The 15,317-nt window shown below is 39.8% G+C and overlaps 1 protein-coding gene across 5 annotated transcripts in view; it reads right to left on the bottom strand.

Moving 5' to 3' along the window:
* Esrrg (estrogen related receptor gamma) overlaps positions 1 to 15,317 on the bottom strand; it is a 612,729-nt gene that overhangs the window by 569,291 nt on the left and 28,121 nt on the right. The window contains exon 1 of one of the 5 annotated variants that reach the window (XM_070041492.1): positions 163 to 2,426. The exons of the other annotated variants lie outside the window; for them this stretch is intronic. The gene's annotated coding sequence lies outside the window, so the exon portion shown is untranslated. Of the gene's footprint in view, positions 1 to 162; positions 2,427 to 15,317 lie in introns of those variants that run through there. 5 annotated transcript variants of the gene reach the window in all.

Here is a 15,317-nt window from a genome sequence, read left to right as displayed (position 1 = left end):
ACAGAAAGGAAAGGAAGAGACCCCCCCCCATCCCCACCTCAGCCTGAATGCTAAGGCTCTCCATACCTTGGATTATAAAATACTTCCTCCCCCACCACCCCCACCCCTCAGTTTCCCCAACCCACCTCCCAACCCTGTAAAACCATTTTCCCAGCTACCCACCGGGCCTAGGCAGAAAATCGGCAGCAAGACAGCCTGGCGCATCCACCCAGGGCTCAACCCTCATGCTGACTGGCGCCTCTCAGTTGCATTCCCTGGTGCTTGTAGGCCTCTTGCAACTGGAGCTATTTTCGTCTCCCACGGATTTTTTTTTTCTTTAAGGCCTTTTTAAAAAATGGGGAGGGGGCAGGGAAGATAGGAACAGAGAGGGGGAAATCCAGGCCCATATTTAAGGGGGGAGCCTAACATCAGAAGATGATGGGGGTGGAGGTTGCCCTGCATTCACCCACCACCAGGGGAGTTGGGAAAGGGCAAAGAGGATAGATAACCAGTTCCTCTTTGATTCATTCATTCGTTCAGCACACCAACAGCAGCAAAGAAACTTTTTATTTTTTAATCCACATAGAGTAGTGCTGGTTATTTACTGTATTTGTTATTTTTATAAGTATGTTTTCTAGGCTGAGTAGAATTGAGCCCAAGAATAGTTCTTAAGAGTGTTGTTGTTTCTGCAAACATGAGATGGTATTTTAGATAGTGGGCTCACAATGACAAGTAAAGTTCAGGTGACTTCATTTTACATTTTCTTGGTGTTATTTGTCCACCAGTGTGGTTTATGTAACTTCTCTTCATCATAATATTGTCTACATGATATGTGCCATGTGTATAGGTTTGTGAACAATAAATATCTAGCACTAGGTTTGTAAATACTTTACAATTCTTTATCACTAGTTACTCATTGGAATAACAGATAAGCTAAAAATATGGTGGTGGTAGTGTTTTTGTTTTGTTTTGTTTTTTGTCTCAGGCCTGAGGTTGACCTTGGGCACCATCACGTACTGGTAAAGTCAAATGTCCCCTACCGGTTTCAAATTCCTAAAACATGACAGCAGAAGCCTGGGTTGCAAAATATACAACAGAGCGGCAGAATGTACTATGTGAGAAGCAGGGCCGACTGAAAGGAAACTTTTTAACTCACACAAGATCATCTCTGTTGCCGCAGGTTTGAAGAGAGTTGGTCTATTTATGAGGTCAGCTAAGTTTAATGAAAAATTGTGAGTTACTTGTTGGGTCTTTTCCCTTTCAAGTCACAGTCCAAGAATCATGAGCAAAATCCCATAGGGACGACACTGTAATTATGCAAAGGCCAGACAATCAGAATTGGAGAAATGCCTGGCTGAAGTAGACTAAGAGGGTCAGAGAACTATTGACTAATGGCCAGGTCCCAAGACTTGAGCGCTGTCTCTCTACCCTTGACAATTGGTCAGGGCTCCTCTGGCTCAGCTACTCAGTCAGTCTCTCTGGAACCCTAGAAGGATGAGCTGGTATATTCCTATTGATGTCTAGAGATTATGAGAGCCAATGGTTCCAAAGAGGTAAGAGCCTATTCAGAATGCCGGCTGGGGGAGCCATCTCTAAATGCTCTTGGTAACATTCCAGAAACTATCCAAGAGGTTCTCATTGATATTCAGTCTGGCTTTTTATTTTTATTTATTTAACCTCAAAACTGGCCCCTGAAAAAAACTATAGAAGAGGGGGATGCGGAGGTAAGGGCATAAAATGTTGACTAACAAGCCTGGCACTGGGGCTCACGCCTATAATCCTAGCTACTCAGGACGCTGAGATCTGAGGATCTTGGTTGGAAGCCAGTCCAGGCAGACAAGTCCCTTGGGATGCTTAGCTCCAATTAACTCCTCAAAAGCTGGAAGTGCAGCTGTGGCTTAAAGTGGTAGAGGGCTAGCAAAAGAGTTCAGGGACAGTGACTAGACTCTGCATTCAAGCACCATGACTGACAAAAAAAAAAAAAGTTGACTAACTTTAATCCTTTGAAATCTAATTTTATTTTTTAGACAAATGCTGTCCATGTTGTTTGTTACCCATCTACACACCAAGGTAGAAGGCCAAGGGGTTTCCTTCCCAGGGGGGTGAGAAGTTTGATCAACCAGCACAGAATAGAGGCAAGAGTTTTCATATGCTTCACACACAGTCAGAATAGACACTTTCTGAACCAAGATTCTCTAAATCCAGCTCTGCTGAAGAATGCATCTCTTGCTTATTCAAGTTCCAATCACATTATTTTCAAGTGTCTATTTTCTGGGTTGCACCTTAAATATAATAGTAAATATTGTTACAGAGGTTCAGTTCAACTTCCTAACCAAACTAAACTGTAAAAGTTCATACTAAGGTGGGTTGAACACATGCCAGGCGATGTTCTAAACCTTAATTGTACTTAGAACTTATAACTTTAATAAAATCTCTACAAGGATAGAAGAAGACTATGATCTATCCTATACTTTACTAACAGAGATTGAGGCATGGAATGTTAGGAAATGTGTCTCAAGTTGCACTACTGACATTTAAATTCAAGTGCCATGAGTTTTCATTACCAAGCTTTCTATTTTACCTATCTATATAACCAACCAACCTTATTTCCAACCACTGATTTTATCCACCCATAGAGTAGTCAGGCTGACCACTTACTGCCTGTCTCAAACATGCAGTTAAACTCTACTCCAGTGTGATTCCCTAAGCATTCAATGTCCTTCTCTTTGCCTCCTTAAATTCTATCAGCTATTCAAATTCCATCCATCGGTGAGGGCCAAGTTCAAATCCTGCTTTGCCCACAAGACTTTTTATTGTTCTTGGTTGTATCCCTCACTCCCTTCTTACTGGTCCACAACGTTCTCTATTACATAGAGCTTGCCAGGTCTCTCTAATTATTTCTGGGGCTTATTTTTTGATCCCTCTTCACCTTCCAATTCCTTTCTAATGGAATTATGCATTTTCCCCCCTCTGTCTTTTCTGGTTTGTCTAACGTAGTGCCAAGTACCACAGTGGCTTTCATTAAGCAGCTTCCAATGCATTCATTGACACACAACTGCCCTTTGGAGAGAGCTAGGGTGCCACTTTCCAATTTGATAGAATTTGAAAAGTCTTATGTAGCAAAGGCTACACAAAATACATCCTTTTAACTGAAAAAAAGCTAGCTGCACACTTGTTTCTGCTTATTTCCGACAGTCCCTAGAAATCAATCAAGTCAGAGGAGAGGTGAAATTATTTAACCAGAGTAGCATATTGTGATAAAGTAGAGGTGGAGAGGAGGCAGGTACATAGTTGTAATATAAAGAAAGCTATTTTAAATGTAATAGTGGGGGGTTGGGGCTGGGGTTTGGTTTTGGTTGGGGTTTTTTGCTTTGTTTTGTTTTTTTTTTTTTGAGATTTCTTAAGATATGTTTTGCCCTATTTTGAATTTCTTGAAAGTTTTATTTTTACTTTTACTGATTAAAATAATAGGAAAACAAGTCAGGACTGGCAAAGCCTCTCTTAGATCAGCTTATAGGATCTCTGTCAAATTATTTCAGTCATTCTGGGCCTCAGTCCCCAGCGTATACAAGATCGAGTTGGACCAATCTCCAATGCCCCACAATGCTTCACAATCTGAAGCAGAATGTGAGATAGAAAGACCAAAAGGTCAGTGAAAACATTTGGCCTGCCATGAAAACTGATTTTTTTTGGGGGGGGGTCAGTTGTAGGGCTTAAACTCAGGGCCTTGGCACTGTCCCTGAACTCTTTTGCTCAAGGCTAGCACTCTACCACTTTGAGCCACAGCTCAACTTCTGGTTTTTGAATGCCTAATTGGAGATAGAGTCTCAAGGGGACTTTTCTGCCTGGCTGGCTTCGAAATATGATCCTCAGCTCTCAGCCTCCTGACTAGCTAGGTTTACAGATGTGAGCCAGCCCACCTGGCTAAGACTAATTTCTTGAAGGGTATTATAAAGATGCTACAGAGTGAAAATAAAGTTATCCCAAGTTAGCCTAGCTCATATCTCTAATTCTAGAGTATTTAACTATACTCTAGTTACTAGAAAGATTAACAAAGAAGCACAGAAAAACAAAAGCCATACACAAAGCATAGTCAATCTTACATTTTTCCACAAAGCATCCTTTTTATATAAGATAAATTATTAATAATCATGTATATGAGTAAATTATCACAATAGCCAAAATGTTACTAGTCTTCATTCATGCTTGACTATAACTCACATCCTAACACTATCAGACCTACTTACAGGAGAGCAATACATGTTGCCTGATAGCTTCAACGCACTTGCAGCTAGAACTAGAACTTGATAAAGTACAAGATGAAGAGCAGGGATAGAGTCAGGGCCAGAGAGGTGCTTCTGCCATTTCCTCATTCTAGCTTTCTTTGCTTATTTGTTCTTATGAATTGAATATTTCTGCCCATTGTCTTTCTCACTGAGTCTTTGTTGGGATAGGATGAAATAGCATAAATGAAAAGGATGCTATAAGTACAACAAAATATTATCATAACTCCTCTGCCTCATTTTGCAACTCAATTGTTTCTTTAAAGGAAAAAAAAAGCTTTCCAACCCCTGTGCTGAGGGCTCACATTTGTAATCCTAGCTACTCAGGAGGCTGAGATCTTCCAAATGAGTCTCAGAACCAGTCAGACAGGAAAATCAATGAGGCTCTTATCTCCAATTAACCATCAAATGCCAGAAGTGGAGCTGTGGCTCAAGTGGTAGAGCACTAGCCTTGAGAAAAAAAATCAGGAACAGTGCCCAGGCCCAGAGCCCAAGACCCAGGACTAGCACCAAAAAAAAAAAGCTTTCCACAATTAGTATACCATGTAGACAAGAGTTCAGGTCCCCCTAATGAGAATCCAAGTTGATTTCTACTACACCATTTTAGTTATGGTACTTTACAAAGTTCTAGAGCTAATTAGGGTAGAATCAGGATGACTATAGAGGTCAATTTCCTTTTCCACAGTCCATTTTCAAACATGTGCTACAAGGGCCAGTGGTATAATTTAATGTTAGACTACTCACTTATCTAATATGCACAAGGTCCTAGTTTTGATCTCCAATACCCACAAAAAGGAAAATAAAAATGGTGCATAATTAAGGAAAATAGACACCTCAGCTAGGAACAAGTTTAATAGAAACCTTATACCAAATACAAATATCTCCGAAATGAAAATATAAAAACAATTTCATACAAGGGATGGGGTCCTTAACCAGATTTTATGTTAATTCAAGAGATCCATAAATGAATTAAGAATGTCTTATAAGGAGTGTGTGTATGTGTATCTGTGTGTGTGTGTGTGAGAGAGAGAGAGAGAGAGCAAGAGAGAGAGCAAGAGAGAGAGAAAGAGAGTATGTTATTCTCAAGAGAAGCTCTATAATTTTCATCATATTCTTGGATCGTTTTATTATTCTAGAAGGTAAGCCATGGATATAAAAACAGTTTATTTATTTCAAAACTAGACTTTAAGAAAAGATATACTCCTTTACAGCAAGTGCCATGCTGGCCAGGATTTAGAATGATGACCTTGCATTCAGACTGATGACCTTGAGATACCATAACAGTTTCAATAATCAAATAAATTTATTTTCAAATTATTTAACATATAGAGCTGCCTACAAGAAAGATATGCATATTAAATTAATAGGAGGTGTCTGCTTTGGATTAAGCTGGCTGAGCCAGGTAGATTAATGTGAGAAAATACGCTATTGCAGAGAGGACAGTAGTAGTTCCAGAACCTGTTGAGGTAACAAAGAATGGGAGGCAGAAATAGTATTGTAGCCATGGAGGAGGAAGGAGGAACTGGAAGGAGAATTTGACAGGAGACTGAAATCCACAGATTTCAACATCAGGCTTAGAGAACTGAATTAATGCGAGAATATTAAAGAGGTACAAAATAAGAGTTAAGGAAATGATGTGTTTGGTTTTAGATGTGCTGTGTTTTACAGTCTTTTGAAGCACGCTTATTCTGCTGGCTTTGGGAAAGATGTAAAGAGATTGGGGACTAGAGAAATGTATTTGCAAACCATCCATGAACTCGTGATAGCATAATCTGGAAATAAAGGCAGGGAAAGAGACAGCAGAGAAAAATGGAAAAGGTGAAAATGCATTGTATTAAAAAAAAGTGAGATGTTCAATTAAAATTCCTTTTTACAACTAAAGATAATGGAAAATATGTGTGTATGTAATTTTTTTGAAAAAAGAACCAAATAAAACCAAAAAAGGCAAAATGTAAATGATTTAGCAGAGTCTGAGTAAAATTATACTTACTTATGATTTAATTTGTAAAATATGAAATTAGATATCACCCAAGGCAAAATAATGTTGGTGATTTTAAATATGTGCACTGCATATTTATCTGTGTTTATTTGTACCACATATTGCTGAAAAGAACTACATAGCTCCAGAATTTTATTTTACACCTGAGGTTTTCTAAAGTTCTTTCATCTCAAGACTCAATTTTCCATTTGAGATAGCACATTCACTGCTTGGGTACAGAGGGAGAAAGCACTTTCCTTGGCAACCAGGTTCAACTGGAAAAAATAATCAAGATGTCACCTGATGCCACAGGCGACCGACTATGCTCTTATTTATGTGGTCCTGCCAGTTGCTGAAGCAGCAGAGCAATCTCAGCGTCATGGAAAGACACTAAACTTAGTGTCAGAACCCTTGAGGTAAGTCTCATTCCTGCCTCTTACTGCATTTGTGATCCTGGGTGAGTCATTCAACATCGCCAAGCCTAGATTTCTTCCTTATTTACCATGCTAGCATCTTCAGATGATAATTGCTGGTGTGTGTGGTGTGTGAGTGACTGTCAAAGAGAGGTCATGTGTGGGCCTAACCACAGGCATCAAATCATCTGTGCTATGAGCCCCTCCAAGATGGCATCTCTAGTCCTCCCTGTGAGAACTCAGGACTGTGGACCCTTACTCTATCTCTATTTCTACCAGCACCCTCTGTGACTGTGCTTATGCTCTATGGTCTGATACCTTGACATCTTTCCTGCCTTTCTTAGATGTTTTCATGATCTTTTTGATCAAATTAGGTGCTCCCTTCATGCTAAATGAATAAACAATTTTTAGGGAAGAATCTTTGGCTGCAGAGGTGCCTATTATCTGAAACTACTTTAAATACAAAAATAGGCAATGCTTGGCCAACTCCATGGGTAGGCTGTAATTTACATTGCTATGGGTGCATGCTCAGAAGAGTCTCTCTACCATCAAAGTGCTATATCTTACTGTGAATTGTTCAACCTATGGGTTCAGTTCTTATCGAAGGGAATAAAGTCCTCTATTTCCCTCTCAGACTGGTTTAAAATGTAAATATTGTCCCTCTCAAAAAAAAACATGTTTACGTTGACATCATTTGATGCCATTACATAAATACTGGATTTCATATTCTCCAAGAAAGCTGAGGAAAGAAACCTATAAAAGGCCACAGTAAGCCCAAAGAAAGGCTCAAAGGCAACACGGTAAGATGAAAAGAACCAAGAAAGCATACAAAATGTGATTTTTTAAAACCCTGGAAAATTTCTAAACTCTCTATTATCACACATTTCATCTTTAAGATCAAAATAATAATTAATTCTCAGAGTCTTGGGAATGAGGACTGAATGGGATCATGGATTTGATGGTACCATGTCTCATCATAGATGATCAAATTCTCTACTCTTTCTTTCTTCCTGCATATTTATCTTCAGAAGAAAATGACTGTCCATTTATTAATTTATATTCATGATCAAACTGTAAGCTTTTATCTCAGCCATTCATATAGCATGGATCTAGAATGGTCCTAAAGGTAAATGTGTTGGTACTCAGGGCCTTATGCTTGCTAGGCAGGTACTACCTCTTGGGCCATACCATTAGACCTTTTCTTTTCTTTCTGTTTACTTTAGTGTCAGTCTTGGAGCTTGAACTCAGGGCCTGGGTGCTGTCCCTGAGCTGCTTTTGTTCAAGGCTAATGCTCTACCGCTTGAGCCACAACTTCACAACTTTACTTTTTTTGGTAGTTTACTGGGGATAAGAGTCTCATGGACTTTCTTTTTTTTTAATCTTTTTTGGGGGGGTCTGGTCGTGGGGCCTGAACTTTGGGCCTGGGCGCTGTCCCTCAGCTCTTCAGCTCAAGGCTAGCGCTCTATCACTTGAGCCCTAGCACCACTTCCGGCTTTTTTCTTTTCGCTTATGTGGTGCTGAGGAATCGAACCCAGGGCCTCATGCATGCAAGGCAAACGCTCTACCACTGAGCCACCTTCCCAGCCCTCTCATGGACTTTCTTGCCCAGGCTAGTTTCAAACCTTGACCTTTAGATCTCAGCTTCCTGAGTAGTTAGGATTACTAGAATGAACCACTGGTGCCTGGTTGTTTAGGTGATTTTGTTGTTGTTATTGCTGTTTGGGGATTTTTTTTTCTTTTTGGTTTTTTTATTTCTTTTTAAATAGAGTCTTATGTATTTGCCCAGGGCAGGACCTGAACTTCAATTCCCCTACCTACAACTTATGTAGCTGAGGTGACAGATGTGTACCAATACATCCAGTTAATCGAGATGGGGGTCCTTGGCAGGCCTTGAATTATAGTCCTCTCCATCTCTGCCTTCTGAATAGCTGGTACAAAAGGCCTGAACTATCATCCTTGGCCCATAAGCTCTTTGTAAGTGAACCCTAGACTGGCCATCAATAGAGTGAGTCATTCCTCCAAAAGTAAACAAAAAAAGCACATACAACATCTACACTGGTAGCACTTAAAAAAATTAAAGTGAACATTTCATTTTATCCTGCATCCTTTGCATTAATAGCATCAACTGTGGAAATTATAAATGTTGAACCCCAAGCAAGATTAAAATTCTACTTGCTTAGGGACAGAGTGGCAGATTTAAGTCTCATTCTGAGGCTCAGGCCTGTGGAATGCATTCTCTTTCTGGCCCATCCTGACTCCAGGGCCCTTCTGATTACTGTCAGCAAGATGATATCCACATGGTGAAGGTTGGTTCAGAACTGTGGCAAATTGTTCTGGCATGTTAAGACAGAAAGGAGGGGAAGCGATGAGGGAAGAAAGCAGATATTGTCAAATATATTTGAAATAAACTAGTTTCTTTCCAGTAGGCCTCTTTGAATTGTTTAATATGCTAACAAGCACTGTAAATGTCTAAGTTTTATGACTTCCAGAATGAGCAGTGGAACTCTTTCAGGCTGAACAGTTGTCAAGACTGACAATGATTTTACACATGCTGTCTTGGCTGTCTTCAGGTCCTTCCCAGATATTGTGCAGCATCACCCTCTCAGCGAGAACCTTCCCCTCCACTGCCCTATTTAAATCTACCTTAAGATGGGCACCAGTGGCTCACACCTATAATCTTAGCTACTTAGGAAGCTGAGAGCTGAGGATCATGGTTCGAAACCAGCCTGGATAGCAAAGTCTATGAGACTTTTATCTCCATTAAACTACTCAGGAAAAGCCAGAAGTGTTGCCGTGGTTCAAGTAGTAGAGTGCTAGCTTTGAGCACAAAGAGGTTTAGGGACAGGGCCCAGGCCCGGAGGTCAAGCCCCAAGACAGGCAAGAAACAACAACAGCAACAACAAAATCTACTCCAGCCTAGGGCTCCTTACCTGCTTTCTGCTGTACCCTTTCTAATACAGTTGATAATGGACTCATTTATTTTACTCACCATCTGTCTTTCTCTGGATGTCTGCTTGCTCTCAAAGTAGGGTATTTTCTGCCTATTTTTTTTCATAAGAAAAGCAACAGAGTGAGTAAACAAAGGAATTACTAGTCAACCAGAGCTATGCCACAAAAGAAATTCAAATAAAGATACCATCTCCAGAGTAAGGTCCTCTTTAAAAGTCTTTTCCAGTTCTAGTAATAACTCATGATCACCAAATGAAGTTAACAGGATCCCTACCTTACAGAAAAAAATAAAGTAAAAATTAGATTAGAAATAATAATAATAATTGTTAAGATATATACACCTATAAATATGTTATGCATGTATGTATATATATAGTTAGCTGGCCACAACTGGCTCACACCTGTAATTCCCAGACAAGAGACTGAGATCTGATGATCATGGCTTAAAGCCAGCCCAGACAGGAAAGTCTATAAAAGTCTTATTTCCAACTAACTTAGAAAAAAACCAGAAGTGGGGCTATAGCTCAAATGGTAGAGCACTAGCCTTGAGGAAAAAAAAAAAAAGGCTAAGGGATAGTGCCCAGTCTCTGAGTTCATGTCCCAGGACTGGCACAAAAAGAAAAAAAAATAGTATGCCTGAATTGATTCTTTTAATTTTGTGTGCAGTTATTAGAACATAAAGCATATAGGGTAATGTTTCTAATAGTGTATTTGAGACCTGATGTATTCCTGGGAATGATTGGCACCGAAACCTAACACATCCACCCAGGAAACTATTTTTTGTCCACCCAAGCCAGACCAGGCTGAAACAGAAAAATTCAGCAGATCCCAGATATAAAATATTAATCACTGAGTGGCTTCAGATTCTCCACACATAGGTCAAATTATATTCTGAAAAGTGTGCTATGGAATCCTAATGGAAGTCAGCCTGTAACACAGGTGTTAGATGGGGCCTCCCCACCATTTTACACAAGCTCCACTCTATAATAACAATGCTTTGAGTCACTGTAGAGCCTTTCTCTGTAAAGGTCAAAGTGCTGTGAACAATTCAAATATAAGCAGGGATGATGATGGTCCATGGAGCTCAGAAAATGACCCAATTGACCGACTGTACTACAAACACATAAAGTAACAATGAAGTAGAGAATGCACAATAATAATGCTAGATGGGTGCTCTGCCTGTCTATGCTACTTTTTAGCCTAAAGAAAAAAAAGCCACATTTATGCAGCAAGCTCTTATAATAATGAATGTGGTATTTATTAAATACACCAGAACTACAAATCCAAGCTAGCATTTCCCTTCAAAATGGGCACTTGGGGAGGCAATGTAATTACTTCAGTGATCTTGTGATTGCCCGAAATACTTTGGGAATTCCTCTCTTAAAATCACCTTCATAGCTGGTTTAGGACTCATACAGAAAACTAATGTCATTTCTTTTATAGCTGTACTTTATATAACAAAAGTACCTAACTACAATCCCCAGCAAATTTGTTTGTCCAGTACCATGGATCACCATATGGCTGCCTTCAGATCCTCCTGAGTATTTATTAAAGACAGCTTGCTGGACTGACCCTAGTACACAGATAGTAGGACTGGGAACTGTGGCCAAAGGAGAAGTGGGGCAGAGTAGGGAATTGGAAATACTAGAGAATGAAGTCTAAGAGATAGACCCTGGGAGGGCCCTAATCAGGAAAGCCAAAGATCTGCATGTTTTGAAAACAATTACTGTTTGCTGTGACCCTGGATTGTATCACATAAAAACACATTGGGATTGTTCCTAGAATAGGGCTCAAACCCCAAATATTCTTTAGTACAGCTCTTCTCATTATATTCCTTTCAAAGATCCACTAATTCTTACATCTCTTCTTTCACATACCTACCTTTGACTGGAGGGTCAGGGATGTTCCCTTCAGTCCAGGTAAGGAATGCAGGTGTGGATAGCCTGGTAAGGTGATGAGTGCAAAGTACCTAGTGAGCATTTGATTAGGAAAGGACCTAAAGGATTTTACTTGAAACACAAATGAAATGGGAGAGCTGCAAATAAGTAAGCCACCATTCATTTCAGTTAACATGTAAAGTGGAAAAATAATTATGGGGGAAACTTGGCTTCCAAAAAGTGGCTCCCTCACTTTACCAGCTGAATGGCCATGGACAATTCAACTATCTAAGCCTCATTATTCTATCTGCTTAACAGGGAGAAGAGATAAATGAGATCAAATGGGAATAGTTGGTAATTGGTGCAGCGTTACAATGATACGCACAAGACACTATATTGGAAATGAACTTTACCACTTTGGGCAGGGGAGAGGGGGCAGGGTTGTGAGGGAGGGAAGGGAGGGAAGCAATAGTGGGGGAACAACAAGGGGAAGGGATAACAATGCTCGACAAGAAATGTCCTCATTGTCTTACTCATGTAACTGTAACCCCTCTGTACAGCATCTTTACAATAAAATATTTTTTAAAGGGGGGAAAAGAATAAGATATCACTAGTTTATCAGTCTAAGCAAGGACTTGAAACCACAAGATCAGAATGTCTTCAAGTGGAGAAAGATAGCAATAGCAATGACAGACAGCAATAGGAATGGATCCCTAGAGCATCAGGTAACACAGGCCAAGCCCTGTAGGATAAGGAGAACTCAAAGAAAATCATGGTGAAAAGTCATAGCTTTACTATGCAGAATATATTTATAATCTAATATTTTAATTTTTGCTATTAATAATTTTGATAGACTGATTTCATATTCATAAAACTTTCTTAGGGATAAGCCTTCCAAGGTAAGCAAATAAATCTTGGGGATGGGCTCATGTGATATGTTAATTTCTAGGAAGGAGATTTTGAATGACAATGAGTTACTTTAGTTTGATCATTGAAATAAGTACAGTATATCAGCTAGTTCCTACCATACCTTCTCATTCCCAAAGAAGACTCACCAAACCCTGTGCAAATTCAACTCCATCCCAACCATAATATTTATCATGACCAAGGTGGCCAATTTTACAGCATTATCATTGTTCTTCTTCTCTTGGGCTAACTCCATTAACTTAACTTCTAGTTGTATAATCAAATCACTTCTTTGTTCCAATAACCAACTTGAAAAACCATTGTCGGGCTGGGAAGGTGGCTCAGTGGTAGAGCGCTTGCTTGCATGCCTGAGGCCCTGGGTTCGATTCCTCAGCACCACATAAGCAAAAAGAAAAAAGCTGGAAGTGGTGCTGTGGCTCAAGTGGTAGAGCACTAGCCTTGAGCTGAAGAGCTGAGGGACAGCGCCCAGGCCCAGAGTTCAGGCCCCACGACCAGACCCCCCAAAAAAAGAAAGAAAGAAAAGAAAAGAAAAACATGGTTGTCACATGTAATACTGAGTGTGGTTCAGACATGTGCCAAGTGTGCTCCTATTTTTAATAGAACAATAAGGTAGGTATTCGTTTATGTTATGAACATTGAAGAATCTGGAGTTCAGAGAGATCTAATATCTTCACAGCGATTCATTCCTAAGTGTTACAGCCAGCATCTTAACTGAGCTGTCTACCAGGTGAGGCTTGGATAGAATGCTCTGGGTATTCAGCACTGGTTCTGGAATACTGTCACAGAAGTCAGCCAGAAAGGATCTCTACCAGTTAGTCTCACATCTCCTTCCTGGCTGGGCAGAAACAGATACTGCCCATCATTTAGGAGACATCCTAGTGCTATTCCTGCAGGGGCTGCATTTATCTCCATGGTAATACATTCAGCACATGCATGTTTGTTGTTGTTGTGTTGTTGTTTGGTTGTTTTCCATATTTGTATTTTCCTCCTTTAACCTGCATCTGGACAATCAACACGAGCCCTATCTCGTAGCACCTGTAGTCTCTTTATTTTTCTGGCCTGTGGTTTCAAGTACATAAAGTTTTGACTGTGTAACTTTGTGATCTCATAAGGCAAAATGTTAGTGGTCATGACCTAGCTACCAATAAACATACTCACCTTCACCTTGTTTCACTTATGAACCTTGAAGCTGTCAACTTATCATTCTAAGAACTAAATCTGAGTGACTATGTTGAACTGGTGTCTGCATAGATGTTAAAAGGTCAATGCAGCACTCCCAAATCAGCAACCCAACTGACTGATTTAATTTGCTGTGAATAAAAAGCAAGTTCTTTTTTCCAAAGACAAAAAAAAAGTAAAATAAAATCCTCAGAACAGGAGCTGTCTTTAAATGCACTAGCTTCTGGGCAAACAATTTTCAAACATGAGAACCATTGCTTATAAAAAGTAATGAATACAGGTGGAACCATTGCAACAATGAGATGTACAAGTCGTTATGTCGAAAACCAACTTTACAACTTTGGTGGGAGGGGAAGGGGGGGGAGGAAGAGCGGGGAGGATTGGGTGGGGGCGCAGGGGGAGGATGGGAAGGGATGGGAAGGGGAAACAAAGGAGGAGGCTACAAGCTTGATAAGAAATGTACTCATTATCTTGCCCATGTAATTGTAACCCCTCTGTATAGTATTTTCACAATAATAAAGAAATAAATGTAATGATACTTGAAATCTAACCATAGCACTGGGATTGAAGGGGAAGAGACTTTGATTGAATGGCAATATGCAGACTATAGTCCATCCAGGTGGTCCCTCTCTGGTCACAAAACCCCTGCATGCGATAACCCCTCTCCCCTTGCCTGATCTATCCAGGGACACACACTCATATACGGTGATCATTATACATTTACTACATTCTTTTTCAAAAGGGGTTGTGATTGTATGACTAATGCCTGGAAGTGTTTTATTTCATTGTGAATGGAGACAGCAGGGTTATCAGAGACCTTGAGGGCTTCCCTTCAGGCCGTGGAGATAACGGAAGAAGGAAAGCAGAGAGGTCTAGGTGAATCAAAAAAGGGTTTTGGAAATGAAAAACAAAACCAAAACAAACCAAACAAACAATCCCTTCGCAGTCTACTTGGTCACAGCACCTCTCCTGTTCCAAACGCTTTGACCAACCTGAAGCTTTGCTGACAGCAGGATAACCTAGCTTCTGCCTCACTACCCATAACCCTGACACCCTCGAGGGCTTCATCTGACTTTGAGTTGTGCCAGACTCACTCCTATGACTAGACAGTAGGCAACATTGTATAAGGCCTTTCACCACCAACAATAGATTTTGCCCAATTTTAAATTTTCGTTACATTCTATGCACAAATTCAGCCTCCTCTAGTTACAATCTACCTGGAATAGGAAAAAACGTGTAAACTGGAATGATTAAGATAGTTTTAATAGATCTAGATGTATTGATCGGAATAATTTTTTGTGGCTTTTTTTTTTAGTCTGTTTTGCAACCTAAGCAGAGATACTACAGCAGAACTCATCTAAGTATATTCTGACTGATGGTAAGAGTCTGGCTTATTCTTAAAACTTGGAAGAAAAAACACACAAATGGAATTTGCCACCAAATTCTATTGTATCAGAAACATTTAAAAAATAAATAAATAGTATTTCTTCTCTTCCTCGAAACATTTGGTTAGATCAACCTTTCTGATGTTCTCTAGCTCCTGTATGACTTCTACATTTATGTCTTGGGTATGTGGTTTAGCTCACATTAACTTTTATTAGTGACATTACCCAGCATGCAAACTACAACCATAATTTATTCATGAATGAAGCAAATGTCCTATATGATTTCTAGTTATGTCATTTTACTTCAAATCTAAAACTTACATATACATATTATACTCCTTCCTATC

This window comes from Dipodomys merriami, unplaced genomic scaffold (assembly GCF_024711535.1).
Source record: "Dipodomys merriami isolate MVZ:Mamm:240054 unplaced genomic scaffold, mDipMer1.0.p SCAF_31, whole genome shotgun sequence".
In the NCBI taxonomy this organism is placed as follows: Eukaryota; Metazoa; Chordata; class Mammalia; order Rodentia; family Heteromyidae; genus Dipodomys; species Dipodomys merriami.
Note: the sequence above shows the minus strand (reverse complement) of the source record. Positions and strands in the feature narration are given on the sequence as shown.